The following is a 15,839-nucleotide window of genomic DNA, read 5'->3' on the forward strand; positions in this document are numbered from 1 at the left end:
GATGAGTGGAAAGCCAGTTCCCCAACCGATTACCTCACGTCACTGTCCCAACAATTCAAACTGTGTCTATGGCCAGTGTGCCCTCCTCCCTGAATTCCGGAATTGTGTTGTCTTTTTTACTGCTGCCAGTTGTGTGCACTCAAAATAATAGAGCAGAGCACAGCAGAACACAAATACTCGAACGACAGGGGACAAAACACTGAAAAACTGAACTGAGATCTTACAAGGAGGAGAAGAGAAGGAGCAGTAGCAGGAGCAGGATCTGAGGCTGGAGGTTGGAGGTCGGAGGACCTCTGACTGCTGCTGCAGCCTGTGTAATAGCAGCGTTTACTCAATTTTAGTACGTAGTAAACGTATTTCTTTTATGGCCCGTAGGTTATTTGTGCATCGCTCTGACTCGCTAGCACGGTCCACATTCCGGGATGCGAGCGCACTCAGACAAACAATTCAGAAAAAGATATATATCCCTGACACAATAAACGAAGTTCGTTTCCTGAGTGGCCATTTTACTGCGAGGCCTTTTCATACGGAGTGCCCTCCACGGCCCTTCCCACTCAACCCCTATCTTGGGGCCAGAACTAAGCAAATATGCGCACACAAATATGATGAAGTATCGGGGGACTGCTGGGTCAGAGACTGAGGCTGGGGGTATTTGTGCTCCTGCTTCTGGTTTGCTTTTAATTGCTTTCAAGTAAACAGAATGCCCCTTGGTAAATGGGAACATAAATATAATTGCCAGGTTGGCTAGCATTGCTTTAAAATTTCCATCTCGAGGCCATATGTGCCAGAGCCAAACATTTGTTTGAGTAGCTTCTGTCCCACAAACACTTCACTCCGTACCTCTCAGTTTGTTTGGGAACGCCAAAGGTGGTATTTAATTTAATGCCATGATTTGGCAGATTACATATTTATCCCAGTGATTATTAAGGTCGGGGACTACTCATGCGTTTAATTAGACGCTAAGCTGGCCCACAAGCTTGTTTAATCAAAGAGCATTTAATGTCTGGGACAACAGTCAATAAAAAGTGTTTCAATCGCACCCACAGTATTCCTGATTATTTAGAAGAGTTTTTTAATAGTTCGCCTTGGTCCGTGGGCTGGGAAAAGAGGTGCCAGCTGCATTAGGCCATAAATTTACCAAAAAGTAAACAGTAAACATTTTATTGTCGCTTTTCAGTGCCCCTCCATTCAACTGTTTTAAATAATTATTTTACATTTTGCATTGTTAAGCTCTCGTTTTCGTGTTACCATGCGGGTGTCACGAGGAGCGGGAGGCTTTTGTTTGTTGTAAAGATTTGCACGATTTGCATTTGTGCCAAAACGATTCATGAATGATTCATGTGCGCCAGACCAGAAGCAGATGTCGACAATACTCATCCTACTTCGATTTATGCATCGGGAACGTGCCATGATGACGGCGCAGATTTAAAAGGATTTTCAATTTGTATGAAAATATTTTAAAGGTGTTTTCGCTTAATTTTTTATACTACAGAGCGCCGCAGACAGTACGTGGCACATAATGCTCCAAATATGCTGAATTTCGTTTAAGAAAAAGAGTATATATACTAGAAAAACAGTTTTGGCTTGGTCATGCCTATCAAATGTTCTTAGAACGTTCTACTTAAATATTTAGTACCAAGTCGATTACCCCAGGACCGTTTCCCGCAAAACGCCGAATCGAGATGAAGATGGAGATGGAAGCCGGCTGCCTGACAGCCAATCGCACCAGTCAGCGTCAGCAAATGCAAATTTAATGGTCTATGAAAAAGGTAGCCGGGCCAATGCTTTTAACCACATCCGCTGCTATTAGCTCACTGCCGGAGCCACAAGCGGAGCCATTGCTGTTCATGGGTGATGGAGGGAAATGGAGAAAGCTGAATAACAATGGAAAATGACGCCAGTGGAAATGCGAAAATCAATGCGCATTAGTGGCTGGTGTTATTTTACGTTCTTCCAGAGAGCTGCCTGCAACTCATCCTCTACTTCGTTAACCTTTGTTCAATTATGAATTAGCCCACGCCGAAGTGAAATCAAAAGCAGATCAAAAGGTTGCTAGAAATGAAACCCACAATTCTTGGTGCAATCAAGAGTATGTGTTGAGATGTGTTTCTATCAAAAAGTTAGTGACAAAAATACATTTAGCTTTGTGCAAAATAATCACGAAAGATTCATTTGTTTTGAGACGATGTTTACATTAATTTTACTGCTTAATTTCTCTTGGCTCGGGAAATTACAAAAGCCGCAGGAAAAATATGAGCTACGAGCCGAAGCTGAGTGGACGGAAGGGAGACGAATTCTCTTTAGTTGCAAGCCACAGAGGGAATTTGTTTTTGCCGTTTTGCCATGTGGCACTTCCTGCCGTGTCCTGGCATTCGTGCATGCAATCCAAAACCCACATAGATACAACATCCACAGACTCATACAAACACAGAGACAAACACCCATCGAGGGGCAGTGCATTGAAGCGCAAATTAAGCTTGACAAGCAAAAATTAAACTGTGTATCTGTGTAGGTGGGAGTATCTTGCAGATACGAGTATTCCTGTATGTGTACACGTGTAGTGTATGACGGCTCATGTATCGTTGGGTGCTTCTCCATGCTTGTTTGGCAAAATATAATTTCTTCATGTTCAGTTCATTAAACAGAGCAAACCAACTTGGAAAAGCACTTACCATGAATAGATTTTAAGGGGTTCGACTACGATACTGCAGTGCAGAGAAGGCAGCGAGTGAAATCAGGGGACTTCAAATAAATATGCAAATTGCAATTGCGAAAAGGAAAAATGCAGGTGTATGCGAAATATCACTGCAGCTCTAATGAACTATTCGTGTCTATTCCTGGTCCTCTCTTATTTGTTTAATTTAAAGATAATAATACGCCTGCTGCACATTAGACAACGTTTTAAATTGAGCGCAAACACACGGTCAGCGTTCATTAATTTCATATTTTTATGTGGCCAATTCGAGCAGAAGCCTTTTGCTTTTCTTCGAATAAACTTTAATGCCAGTTATCTGAGTTAAGTTTAATGTTTTGGCCAATAAATAATTTAGTTTTTGATTTTATGTACAATCAATAAAAACTTGAATTGCTTTGACAAACAATGAGTTATAGTTCCCCTGATTACGCTCAGACTCATTGAATTAGAACACAGATAAAATATGACCTCGAGTCCAAAAAAAGCTTCGTTTCATCAGACCAAAGTACAAGCCTCTGCGCGATGCGAGATGCTATCGTTTATATTACACTTCGGGTATAGAAAGTGACGAGGCGAAATCCATTGTACCGATTTGGTGGCGTCAAATCACTGAAACGCAAGCCAGACAAAACCAAAAGTCCGCCTAAAAAAACCTTAAAAATCCGGCTACCATGACCGAAAGCAATTCTCAACAATGACAGCCAAAAATGATTAACTCTGTTGTTTCCCCGAAGAATTAAGGACTTTCTATATAGAGTGCGTGTTTTGGGCTCTGCCTTTGGTGTTTGATGCCTGGGGCATCAACGTTTCGTGATTATGAGTCTTGAGAGTTTTCTTGGCACTTTCTTTCATTGCTCATGACTTTTGCACTTTGCGGAGTTGATAAAACTAATATAAGGCAGCGCCGACAAACACAAACCAATGTTCCTTTCATCCAAAACTGCAACCTCATTTTTCTTCTTATCAGTGCCAAGCTATTGATAGGCCAGTCTCCACGCTAAGTGCATGACACTCGGCTGTATAAATAGCAAAAGGTCATGGGTACTTATGACTCTAGCACATGCCAAGATTATTTGGATAATTTATCTTGATGCAGCTAGAGCTTAGTTACAATTCAAAAATATATAGCATACATTTTGGGTGTTTCGATGCTCCACGATTAATATTTTTTTGGGTCCATTCGCTTTCACCTCTACACTCATCATTGATGAATCGCTATGGCCTGGTTATACAGACCGCCGCACAAAAAAACTCATCTGACAATATTCCTGGGTAAATACTCACTAGACAAATGCTATCTATATGCAATCAGCAAATATGTACTCAAAGGACCCGAGCCCAATCCTACTAGGAGTGTGCGCCCCATCTTGCCAATGCATTATGCAGGCACTTTTCCAGGCAAGTGGAAATTATGTCAAAACAAAACGTGCAAGTCAAGTCACTCGTTAGTCTGAGAGGCATTTCAATTAAAGGCCCGTAATGTAGAGGCAAGTTGAAGAAAAAACACATCTAGAAAAATACACAGAAATGAGAATTGTGCGCACAAAAGTTCAACTGATATGATATGCAACCAAGAAGGGGTGAAATGTGCAGTCAGGCGAGTATAAGGAGGGTATCTGCCTTGAAAACCTGTGCGGCCATTTATCAGGGCCAAGATTTTAAAAAGTTCAACGCAAAGGTCACCCTGTAATTATTTTAAAATATTTTAGAAGCTTGTGATTGCATTAGACATGAGTGATATTTATATATAGTTGTTTTTGACATTCTTATATTGGAAGTGTGTTTGTTGGAAGTGTATCTGTAGTCAGTTATGATTAGTTCGACTCACTCCTCATTCAAATTTCTGTCTTTCATTTCTGCGCATATGTCTGGGCAGCATTTGTAAGGATTTTCCATGTCTCTGGCATCCTTCTTCTCCCCCGCTGAGGCTGTGTGTGCATGTGCTTTGCAAGTCGACTCATTCATTCATTCAAAAAAAGTTAATTCATAAATCGCACAAAGCGCGCTGATACGAAAGACGTACTCATGGAAACCCCCATTGCACGCCCCCACCCGTGGCCCTCCCCCTCTTATGCAAAAATGCATTTAGTCAGTAAGATAAAGAGTGCCTCCAGCCAGGAAGGAAGGTTGGATGCGGGATTCGACTCCTCCCTCCTTCTCCGGTCTGTTCAAATAAAAGATTTCTATCAGGTGGCTCTTATGGCGCATAAAAGTACTTAAATTTGTTTGACTTTTGACTAGATCTGGGCGATTGCATCAAAAGGACGTGAAAGGAGTGTGGGCGTGGTCGGTCCGCTGATTTGGCTCGTTACGCGAAATTGCAAAACAACTGTGGTTGCTCGCAACTGGGTTGATATTTCACCCTTCGCTGAGCGTGGCGACAACAGAAGCGTTTTGTTTGCTAATGCGCTCAGCGAGATTGCAAGAAAAGTGTATTGGACATAGGGAAAATAGCTATAATGTAGGTATATATACAATGCCAAGCTAAAGGGTAACGTTTGGAGTTTGCATTTAGAAACAAGCATTCCACTTTAAATAGAAAATGGTTTCTCATACACTGTTAATTTTTCAAATATATTCCCTAGCCGCAACTCTTATTTTATTGTAAAATTTATAGTGCATCAACGCTTCGATTAAGCTCCGATGACCTGACCTGGCGGCAGCCAGCCATGAAATTGAACGGTTGAAGCCCGGAGGCTTTTTCAATAAGAGGGCGTGGCCAAAGTGCCGTGGCTAAACACCCGTGAAATGGGTGACAAAACCCGTATCAACTTCACCGAATGCACTCGGCGCACATGTGACTTTATCAAGTCCCGTAAACTGCTTATTTTTCAGCACTCGAGAAGCGACTCGAGAACGATGCCGGAGGACTGATAGACGGAAATGGGGCCGGGGGAAAGTGACGCATCGACAACAAGAACAACAAGCCACAGCGATACTTGAGGCAGACAACAAAATGGCGCAAATGCCTCCTTTTGTTGGGCGCAAAACTTAAGGCTCAAGCCTTTCTGGAGAGCCAGTGCCTGAGGAGGCTGTACGTGATTTTATCAAAGGGAAAGCCAAATGGAGATCCATGCCGCCCTATGCCGACTGCCACTCCCCATTCGACACCCTGGGGCTGCGTCAAAATATGCCGCAATCAGGCTGCAAAACATTTTCATTTATATTTAAATACAAAGCGAAGAGGAAGAACCAGAAATGTTTGGATATTCGAGAAATCGGGCGGGCTAGGGACCTGGAAGGACGGGACGATTTGCTGAGGGGCTGGCAAGGAAACGGAAACGCGTTTTCGATTATGTTTAGCCGCTTTTCGGGAAGCTTATCGACGCCCACGCATATGGGCCATCCCTGCTGCATACCATATTTATTGCGGGCCATGATTTATTATAATTTTATGCATGAATCTCTCTCCGAGTGGGTGTATGTGAGTGTATATGCGACCCACTCCAGCAGGTGAAATAAGTCTGGACGATCAGTTGACCCCTTTTCTTTTGGCTTTCATTCGGATGCCAAAACTCATTCGCAACAAAAATTCAATCAACCTGAAATAACTGGCTTTTAAAACGATTTCAGTTAATATTAAAATATCACTAAAAGAGATAATACAGGAGTACCATCAAATAGACACTTAGGAAAGAAAGATTCAACCCCGGTTTCAAGACGGAAGTTCCACAAACCAGCTGTGGAACTTAAACTGATTGTGAGGTTTCGGTCAAAGAGAGGAAATTGGTGCCTCATTTGCGGCCTATAAGGGGGGGCATGAATATTTCACATATGGCCAGAGTGAAAGCACAGAAAGCGAAAGCAAAAGGCCTGCGGATTATCACACTGAATACTCCATCAGGCAGTACCGTGTCCTCACTCCTCACTCTCTGTCTCTTTCTGATGGAAAATCAGTCTCACTTTAATACTCTTATTGTTGTTGCCGAGGCCTCTGCTCATTAATTCATACGATGGCACTTTGCTTCATTGGCAATTCAATTGCAAACTCACAGGTGTAGCGTGTAACGGTATTCTGAGCTGTTTAGGAAGGATTCGTACTTGCGAGGGCACGCTATAGAGTCCGGCTCTAGCTCGTCGGCTTTGGGGATGGAGATCTTGCTTCGTACAAATCCTAACACGGCCACATTTAATATTAAATAAAGTCCAGAATTGAGCGTGCAGGCGACAAGATAGACAGATAGATGCTAAACCGGAAGAGCGGAAGAATTAATTCGACGCGGAAGAGATGGAGTTAGAAAGAGAGAGAGAGGAGAGAAGTAGAAAGTTTGCGATGCCATAGATGTAAATAGGCTCGCGTACTGCCCACCCTACCTTTGGTCACAGTCCGATAAAGCATTGCTTTAGTGACCCCTTTCACACCCTACAACCGTGGAGTCATCAGCTCAGTTCAAACAGGAGGTTTTCAATTCATTATAAAACAGATTTAATTCAATTTAAAACTAATAAAAATTTGGCTAAGGCTAAAGAGGTGTTCGACATTATTCCTAATTGTTTGCTTGCATAAACAAATATTCTAATAATACGGGAGGAAAGCTTATAAGTAAGATTTATAAAACAATATAAATTAATGTAAATGTTTAAAGAGATATGGGTTTATATATAATATAATAAAATTTGGCATGAGTAAATATCGGTTTTTTTTTTTTTTAGGGATAAATAAATTTCAAAATAAAGGTATTAGAAAAAAATGATAATATTTAAAATTCATTAGGATAGGGTATTCATTAGTCATCAGTTAAATCATTTAAATGAAATTCGTGCTCTTGTTATTTTTTTTTATGTTAAGATGAAGGAGGAATGGATTAAATATAATATTAAAATTCAGTGGGACTCAAAAAATTTTTTTTACAGTGTATATGTAAAAGGTAAATAGACCACTCACTGTAAATCCATCGGCGAAAGATCGATCTCTGCTTTGGGTTGCTGTAAATGAGTGTAATGAGGCTTTTGCACACCATAGAATTTTAAAACAAACTTATTTTCGCACGAGGATTAAAATTAAACGATTTAAAATTAAACTGACAACCATTTTGTTCGCGAAAGTTTAAAAAAAATTAAATATTATCTTCATATTTTCCAATTCCGTTTTTTTTTCCACTTCACTAAAAGCCTGTAATTAATTTAAATTTAAATTTATAACTAAAACTATTGACTAAAAGAAAATAAAATTAAAACATTTTTATAACGCATGTGAATTGGGGGATGAAATGTAGATGAGAAAAGAGAGAAAAAAAATGATCGCCACGAGTTTGGAGCTGGGCGGCTGGGCTAGCGGTTTTAATAATTTCTCTTTTGCTCCTTATTCCATGGCTGGTGGGGTCAACGGCCTTTCACTTAACGGGTCTTGAATTCGTTGGGTCTGCAAATCCTCTTTACACCATCCCTACGGTTAATTTTCCGGCCACTGAGTGTTAATTTCCCGGCACCAATGTATTAGGAGATGAAGATGATGATGAAGATGGTGGTGAAGATGAGGGGGGGAGACGGATTACCCGATCGAGGTTAAGCCGCTCCTGAACTGGGAGCCTCCACCAGAAGCGCTCCCGGGGTGCTTTGAGGTGGACCGCCTGAATTTTTAAAACGGCCACAATAAGTACCCTGGAGGTATTAGAAAACATATTTCATATTCACCTGATAAATTTTGATACGGCCGCCACGAGGTCGCGCTTTTATAAAGCCGCGAAACAAAAACAAAAAAAACCCACAAACACAGGCTTAGGCTGCCCTTATCACCGTTGCAAATCTAGATAAGCGTATGCATGTAAATAAAAAAACATACGCATGATCTGCAACTTACTTGGTAGTTGATAAATAAAAAAAATGAACACTGCACTTGCGCTGCTCTTGCGCTGATAAAATTTACACTTGCAGAGAGATACTATTTGGGCGTCTGCACTTCTGGGTGGTTTCGAAAGAAAAGACCGAGCATGGAACAACCTACATTCCATTTAGGTTACCGGAAATGCAGAACAGCTGATATTGCAGCTTTCCTAAGCCTCCCTGCTGCAGCTGATCCCGCGCCTCAACAATTTGGCAACTCCCGAAGTAAAGCTTCGCTTTAACTATCGGTAAAAAAACCCAATTTACAAAACCGATATGTATATCGATTGTATTTGTTTACAATTTTAGTTTTTTTATTTATTATTATTTTATTGTTTGTTTTTTCCCTTTTTTTTTTTTTTAAATGACTTCAGTCGCCGCTACAAAGCCCCCCCGAAACATTCAGGCTAGGGTATTCTAATCCTGGTACCCTAGACTGATCCCGAGTGAAGAGGCGCTATTGTTTTATGTCCTTCGCGTGATAAGTGCCTATCAATTTCCCTTGCAAATCCTCTAGTTCGTAATACACGCTTCCCAGCTTCTTTCGAACCCTACACTTAACAAAGGACGGTCCAAATTTAGCGTTGTAGCCAGACTGGAAACAGCTCTGCCTAAAATTTCTCCGATACACTTCTTGTCCTTCCTTAAAAGTCACGTTCCGAGACCGCAAATTGTAACTCTTCTCGTTTTCGTCGTGCTTTCTCTGCATTAGCCGACTCGCATTTTCTCGTGCAACTTCCAAAGAATCCTGACGGTCTAACTTCAGCGCTCGATCGTCTAACAAATTTAACTTTCTTAACAAAGAATACGTGGTCCCGGAAGTGATCATGTGTTGCCCGAACACCATATAGTAAGGCGAGGTCCCTAAACTTGAATGCCTTGCTGATCTCAACGAGCAGCATTTTTTACTTAAATTTTCGTCCCAATCCCTCTGATCAGGCCGTATGTATGCTCTTATCGCCGATATCACCGATCGATTTACGCGTTCGGAAGCGTTGGCTTGGGGAGAATGTACCGCGGTAAAGGTGTGAGTTACGCGATACTGTTCCAATAATTTGCCAAACGCATGGGAACGAAACTGAGAGCCATTGTCGGACACTACGGTTTCTGGCACTCCATACGTTAAGAACAATTCTTCTTCCAAATATTTAACCACAGTACTTGTGTCAATTTTCCTAACAGGTTTCAGGAAAACGTATTTCGAAAAATGGTCCAAGACAATGAAAATACCCACATGGCCGCTTCTTGATCTAGGATAAGGCCCGAGAAAATCCATAAATAACCGTTGGAAAAATCGATGGCTTTCTGGAGCTTTCCCTAAGGGCGGTCGTAAAACGCACTTTGATGGCTTTGTGGTCCTGCATACCTCGCAAGCATTCACATAAGCCTTTACATCAGGCACTAGCCCAGGCCAAAAATAGTAACGCCTAACTCTTTCGATGGTCTTATGGATGCCCCCATGAGACGACAAAGGACTGTCGTGTGCTTTCGCTAGTATTTCGGGAACTAACTCCTTTGGAACCCAAAGTTTCCACGCGAATTCGTCGTGCATGCGATCTCCTGTTAGGTGTTCGGCCTTACGATAAACGAAACCTCCCTCAGTCTTAAGGTCAGGAAAATTAGTTTCGTTCGCCTTCACTTTATTCACTAAATCTGTGTATTCCCCCGATCTAAAATGCTCCGAGCTCAAATCCAAAAGTAGTCCGTCTCGCAAGTCCAACGCGGCTATCACTTCTTCATTAACCCGAGACAACACGTCGGGAACCAGATTGAGGGATCCCTTACGATGTTCAATCTTGAATTTGTACCTTTGCAATGATAACGCCCATCGAGCCAACCGTGTACTCAAATCCTGATTGGACATCAGCCATTTTAATGAGGCATGATCTGTAATAATTTTAAAGATCTGACCTTCGACATAGGCCCTAAAATTCTTTAGTGCCACTATTGCAGCCAAACATTCTTGTTCCGTTACTGTATAGTTCCGTTGCGCCTTATTCAACTTCTTTGAAATAAAGCAAATAGGTCGCTCGTCTCCTTCCTCAGATACTTGTACTAACACTGCTCCTACCCCTGTCTTACTGGCGTCACAGTGTATCTCGAAAGGTTTTTCGAAATCGGGACTACACAAAACGGGCGCTTCGGATAATGATCGTTTTAGATCCTCGAAGGCTTTCAGCGCTTCGTCGGTTAAACTGAACTTACGTTTGGTTGTCATCAAGTCAGTTAACGGAGCAGCAAGAGTCGCAAAATTTGGCACAAATTTGCGATACCACCCACATAGTCCCATAAAGCTCCTTAAATTCCGCAAACTTTTCGGAACAGGAAAATTGGTGATTGCTGCCACCTTTTCGGGGTCTGTACGTATACCACCGTCTCCAATGATATGCCCCAAATATCGTACCCGGTGCATGCAAAAATGACTTTTCCCAATGTTAATAGTTAACCCGGCTCGTCTAATTTGCAAAGCTATTTCCCTCAGGACTTCAAGATGCCTGTCAAAGCTTGAAGAAACTATCAACAAATCGTCGAGATAGACGAAAACTTCGTTCCTGAGGTGTGCTGGTACTACTTTATCCATGAGTCGAGACATGGTACTTGTAGCATTGCAAAGCCCGAATGGCATTACTTTAAATTGATAGAGAGGTCTTCCCGGTACCGTAAACGCTGTTTTGTCCCGAGAAGCGACATCTAAAGGCACCTGCCAATACGCGTCCTTTAAATCGAGGCTCGATATATATTCCGCGTTCGGCAATCGACTTAAAATACCGCTAATCTGAGGAAGAGGATATGCATCCTTTTCTGTAAAACTGTTGACTTTTCTGCAGTCCAGACAAATTCGAACTTTTCCTGGTTTAGTAACCATAACGATAGGGGATGACCAAGAGCTTTCCGACTCTTCTATAACGCCTAACTCTAACATCCTGTCAATTTCGGAGTACATGGCCTTTTCCACCGCGGGTGAAACTGGAAAGTGTCTTTGCTTGATGGGTTTAGCCTTACCCACCTCGATGGTATGGGTTATTAAATTCGTCCTACCCAGTCCTTCTTGCGCGAACGACGGAAAACAATTGATGACATTCATCAACTTGGCCTTATCCACTTCAGACAAAATATGCTGATCAACGTTGAGCTTTGGGTTTACTTCTGTTGACCCTAGTTCAGATATCATTAACTTTCGGGGTAATAAATCGTAGAGTTTCCAAAAATCAATCCCTAAATATAAATCTTGTTTTAAAGAGGGTACTATATAAATTTTCATTAACTTTTTAACTTCCCCGTATTCTACTTCAACTTTACAATATCCTATGATCTGCTGCGCTCTTCCATCAGCTGTTGAGGCACTACATGCGAATACTTTATATTTAATGCTAGTTTTTACTTCCTCAGCTAAATTACCACCAACACAACTAATTGATGCTCCTGAATCTAATAATCCATAGACAGTACGATTCAGAAACTTGACTGGTACAAAAGGTCGCGGATCGCTTGATCCTGCTGGCAAGGAATTAATGTACTGAAGGCCCTGTTTAACCTCCTTTACTCGCCCCCAAAACTGACTTATCCGCCTTGAACTTCGGGACCGCTGCATTTTAAAGTTTGGGTTGTGATACAATCCTGAAATATTCTCCTCCTGTAACCTCAGTATTTTGCTGTGAAGCAAAGGACCTGGATCAGTGCACTGCTTGTCGATGGAAGGGGTTGAGGTTGCCAACACTACCTCTTCTATTTCTCGGTCATTGTGGCCTGACTTCTTACGGCACTCGGAGCTTTCGGTCTGAACTGCGACTTCGACGTGCCGGCTTGGAAGTTTTTTGAACACTTACTACAGTTTGGTTTGTAAGTATTCGGTGCTCCACAACCGTAACAAAAAACTCTCCTATCCGATATACAATCCTGATACCTATGACCTTCCTTGCGGCAATTCCAGCACAACAGGGAGAAAGCTTCTATTCCTGCTTCATCATCGGATTGCTCCGTTTCCGGAACATCGTAACCTTCACCAAACTCAGAGATATCGCGTTTGAAAGGCGTGCTTCGAGAGTATCCTTGAGATCTCTTTACCTCATCCATAAAAGCTTCGCGTCTGCGACAAACTCCTCTTAACTCGCTGACTGTTTGGATATCGAGATTTAAAATCTCATGCCTTATCTCGGGACGAAGATTATTTTTGATAACTCTCACTAGCTTCTGCTGTGTCCACGGGTGATCCAACTGATCGACCAGACCTGACACGGTGTCGTAAAATGAATCAAACGATTCGTTGGGTTTTTGTTTGGTATTTCTTATAATTTCTTCAGTGTCGCCGTCATCCCTAACCTGACGAAACTGAAGCCGCAAAGCTGAACAGAAACTGTCCCATTGGACTTCGCCATGGGCTTTATGATATCGCCAATAAAATTCATTGGCCTTGCCCTCAAAAAGAACGCTTGCATTTCTGCAAAGTACCGTATAGTTATTTCCTAAAGTCTCCCTAGTCAGTGCTTCCACTCTATATATGAAGTTGTCCACAGACACTCCTTTTCCGGAATATTTAATTTTCCACCCGTTGAGGATATGCACTACCTTATCTGGGCGGTTCAACAAATCTGACGTATTGCTTCCCTGAGAATTTTGGGAACGCGGACTTAATGTGTGATCTCTTCCAGGTATTCTGCTATTTTCTAGGTCTATCCTGTTTTGCAGACTTTCTTCTGATGGAGGTAAACACGGGTGACTCATTCCCGAACTGTGATTCTGAGTTGCTAATGTCCTGGTCAAAACGTCAGCTACTGAGTTTTGGATTAACTCGGCCATCTTTCCTGAAAGTGACTCCAGCAATCTCCGCTCCATAGCTAGTAGCGTTGTGGCGTTCGCCGAAATGCTGCTTTCATTGCTGCTAATGGGATTGGACCCTGAAGTAGTAGCTATGTCGTCTGTCGTTAGTCTCCCGACGTTATCGGGGATGGGCTGATTCCTGGATTGACTTCGAGTTCGTCTTTCCGGATCCTCCGTTACTTTAACTCCTTTGGGTCTGCATACCGCCTTGCAAACCGGACATTGTAAACTCTTCTTCCAGTGAGCTTCTATGCACTTCCTATGAAACTCATGCTGGCATGCCGTTACGTAGACCTCGGCAGCGTTTACCTCGGCGTTACAAATCGGACAACAGGAATTGGAACTGTTTGCAGCTCCTTTATCTGGAGACCGGTCTATCCCCATCTTCCCAAAAATCTTAACTTTTCCACAACGAAGGTATCAACAAAAGGAATAAAAAAGAATTATCAAAATCTCGCTGCTCAGCTTGTTGCTAACAAACCAAATATTTTACTTAAGGATACGTTGCCTTCAGCAACTAAACCAACAAAAGAGAAAAAAAAAATCTAATCAAAAGAGTGTTTGAACTGATGCTAGATGTCACACGTATTGTACGGTATTTGTTTTCTTCGACTTCTCAGGAAAATAAAAGTAGATAGTTAGTTAGAAGTAGTAAAGTCATTACTCCTTTCTTTCAAGGACTAGAGAGATTACTTCTCCCAGTTTCTAGTTTGGTCTTGGCCATCGACCTGTTTCCGACAGATTCATATGTATTCCAAAAGACCATAACGGAAGCCTCAAGTAATCCCAAAAGGATTCTACGCTTATGAACTTCTGGATGGGGCATTACTCTGGAGTAGTACCACCACATTCCGTACGGTGAAATTCATTTCGCTTTTAGAATGATAGAGATTGATAGATTGGTGACACTGTGTCTTAGCCCGGGCCAGAACTCGACCCTAAGCTCGCGATATCTGTTTTCCTCAGGTTCCAACACATTGTGGACCTTTCTGCCAAATTTAGAAAAATTTCTCGTTTGTTTTTTTAAATCCTGGTCAGTGACGAACACTAATAATCATTTAACTGCTTTCCAAAAAAATTTAATACACAAAGAGAAATTTTGAGAAAGAAAGAAAAAGAAGGTTGAAAAATCGAATTAATTTATCCTGGAGTCTTAATGAAAAAAAACAGTTCCACTAAGGCCACACATGTTGGGCGCCACCTTTCTTTATTTAATAATTAATTAATTATAACTGTAGCGTGTAACGGTATTCTGAGCTGTTTAGGAAGGATTCGTACTTGCGAGGGCACGCTATAGAGTCCGGCTCTAGCTCGTCGGCTTTGGGGATGGAGATCTTGCTTCGTACAAATCCTAACACGGCCACATTTAATATTAAATAAAGTCCAGAATTGAGCGTGCAGGCGACAAGATAGACAGATAGATGCTAAACCGGAAGAGCGGAAGAATTAATTCGACGCGGAAGAGATGGAGTTAGAAAGAGAGAGAGAGGAGAGAAGTAGAAAGTTTGCGATGCCATAGATGTAAATAGGCTCGCGTACTGCCCACCCTACCTTTGGTCACAGTCCGATAAAGCATTGCTTTAGTGACCCCTTTCACACCCTACAACCGTGGAGTCATCAGCTCAGTTCAAACAGGAGGTTTTCAATTCATTATAAAACAGATTTAATTCAATTTAAAACTAATAAAAATTTGGCTAAGGCTAAAGAGGTGTTCGACATTATTCCTAATTGTTTGCTTGCATAAACAAATATTCTAATAATACGGGAGGAAAGCTTATAAGTAAGATTTATAAAACAATATAAATTAATGTAAATGTTTAAAGAGATATGGGTTTATATATAATATAATAAAATTTGGCTTGAGTAAATATCGGTTTTTTTTTTTTTTAGGGATAAATAAATTTCAAAATAAAGGTATTAGAAAAAAATGATAATATTTAAAATTCATTAGGATAGGGTATTCATTAGTCATCAGTTAAATCATTTAAATGAAATTCGTGCTCTTGTTATTTTTTTTTATGTTAAGATGAAGGAGGAATGGATTAAATATAATATTAAAATTCAGTGGGACTCAAAAAATTTTTTTTACAGTGTATATGTAAAAGGTAAATAGACCACTCACTGTAAATCCATCGGCGAAAGATCGATCTCTGCTTTGGGTTGCTGTAAATGAGTGTAATGAGGCTTTTGCACACCATAGAATTTTAAAACAAACTTATTTTCGCACGAGGATTAAAATTAAACGATTTAAAATTAAACTGACAACCATTTTGTTCGCGAAAGTTTAAAAAAAATTAAATATTATCTTCATATTTTCCAATTCCGTTTTTTTTTCCACTTCACTAAAAGCCTGTAATTAATTTAAATTTAAATTTATAACTAAAACTATTGACTAAAAGAAAATAAAATTAAAACATTTTTATAACGCATGTGAATTGGGGGATGAAATGTAGATGAGAAAAGAGAGAAAAAAAATGATCGCCACGAGTTTGGAGCTGGGCGG

The 15,839-nt window shown here is 41.1% G+C and overlaps 1 long non-coding RNA gene across 1 annotated transcript in view; it reads right to left on the reverse strand.

Annotated features, from left to right (window-relative positions):
• The window catches only part of LOC123257401, a 67,122-nt gene that overhangs the window by 26,774 nt on the left and 24,509 nt on the right, over positions 1–15,839 (reverse strand). The window lies entirely within an intron of this gene.

Source organism: Drosophila ananassae, chromosome 3R, assembly GCF_017639315.1.
Source record: "Drosophila ananassae strain 14024-0371.13 chromosome 3R, ASM1763931v2, whole genome shotgun sequence".
NCBI lineage: Eukaryota > Metazoa > Arthropoda > Insecta > Diptera > Drosophilidae > Drosophila > Drosophila ananassae.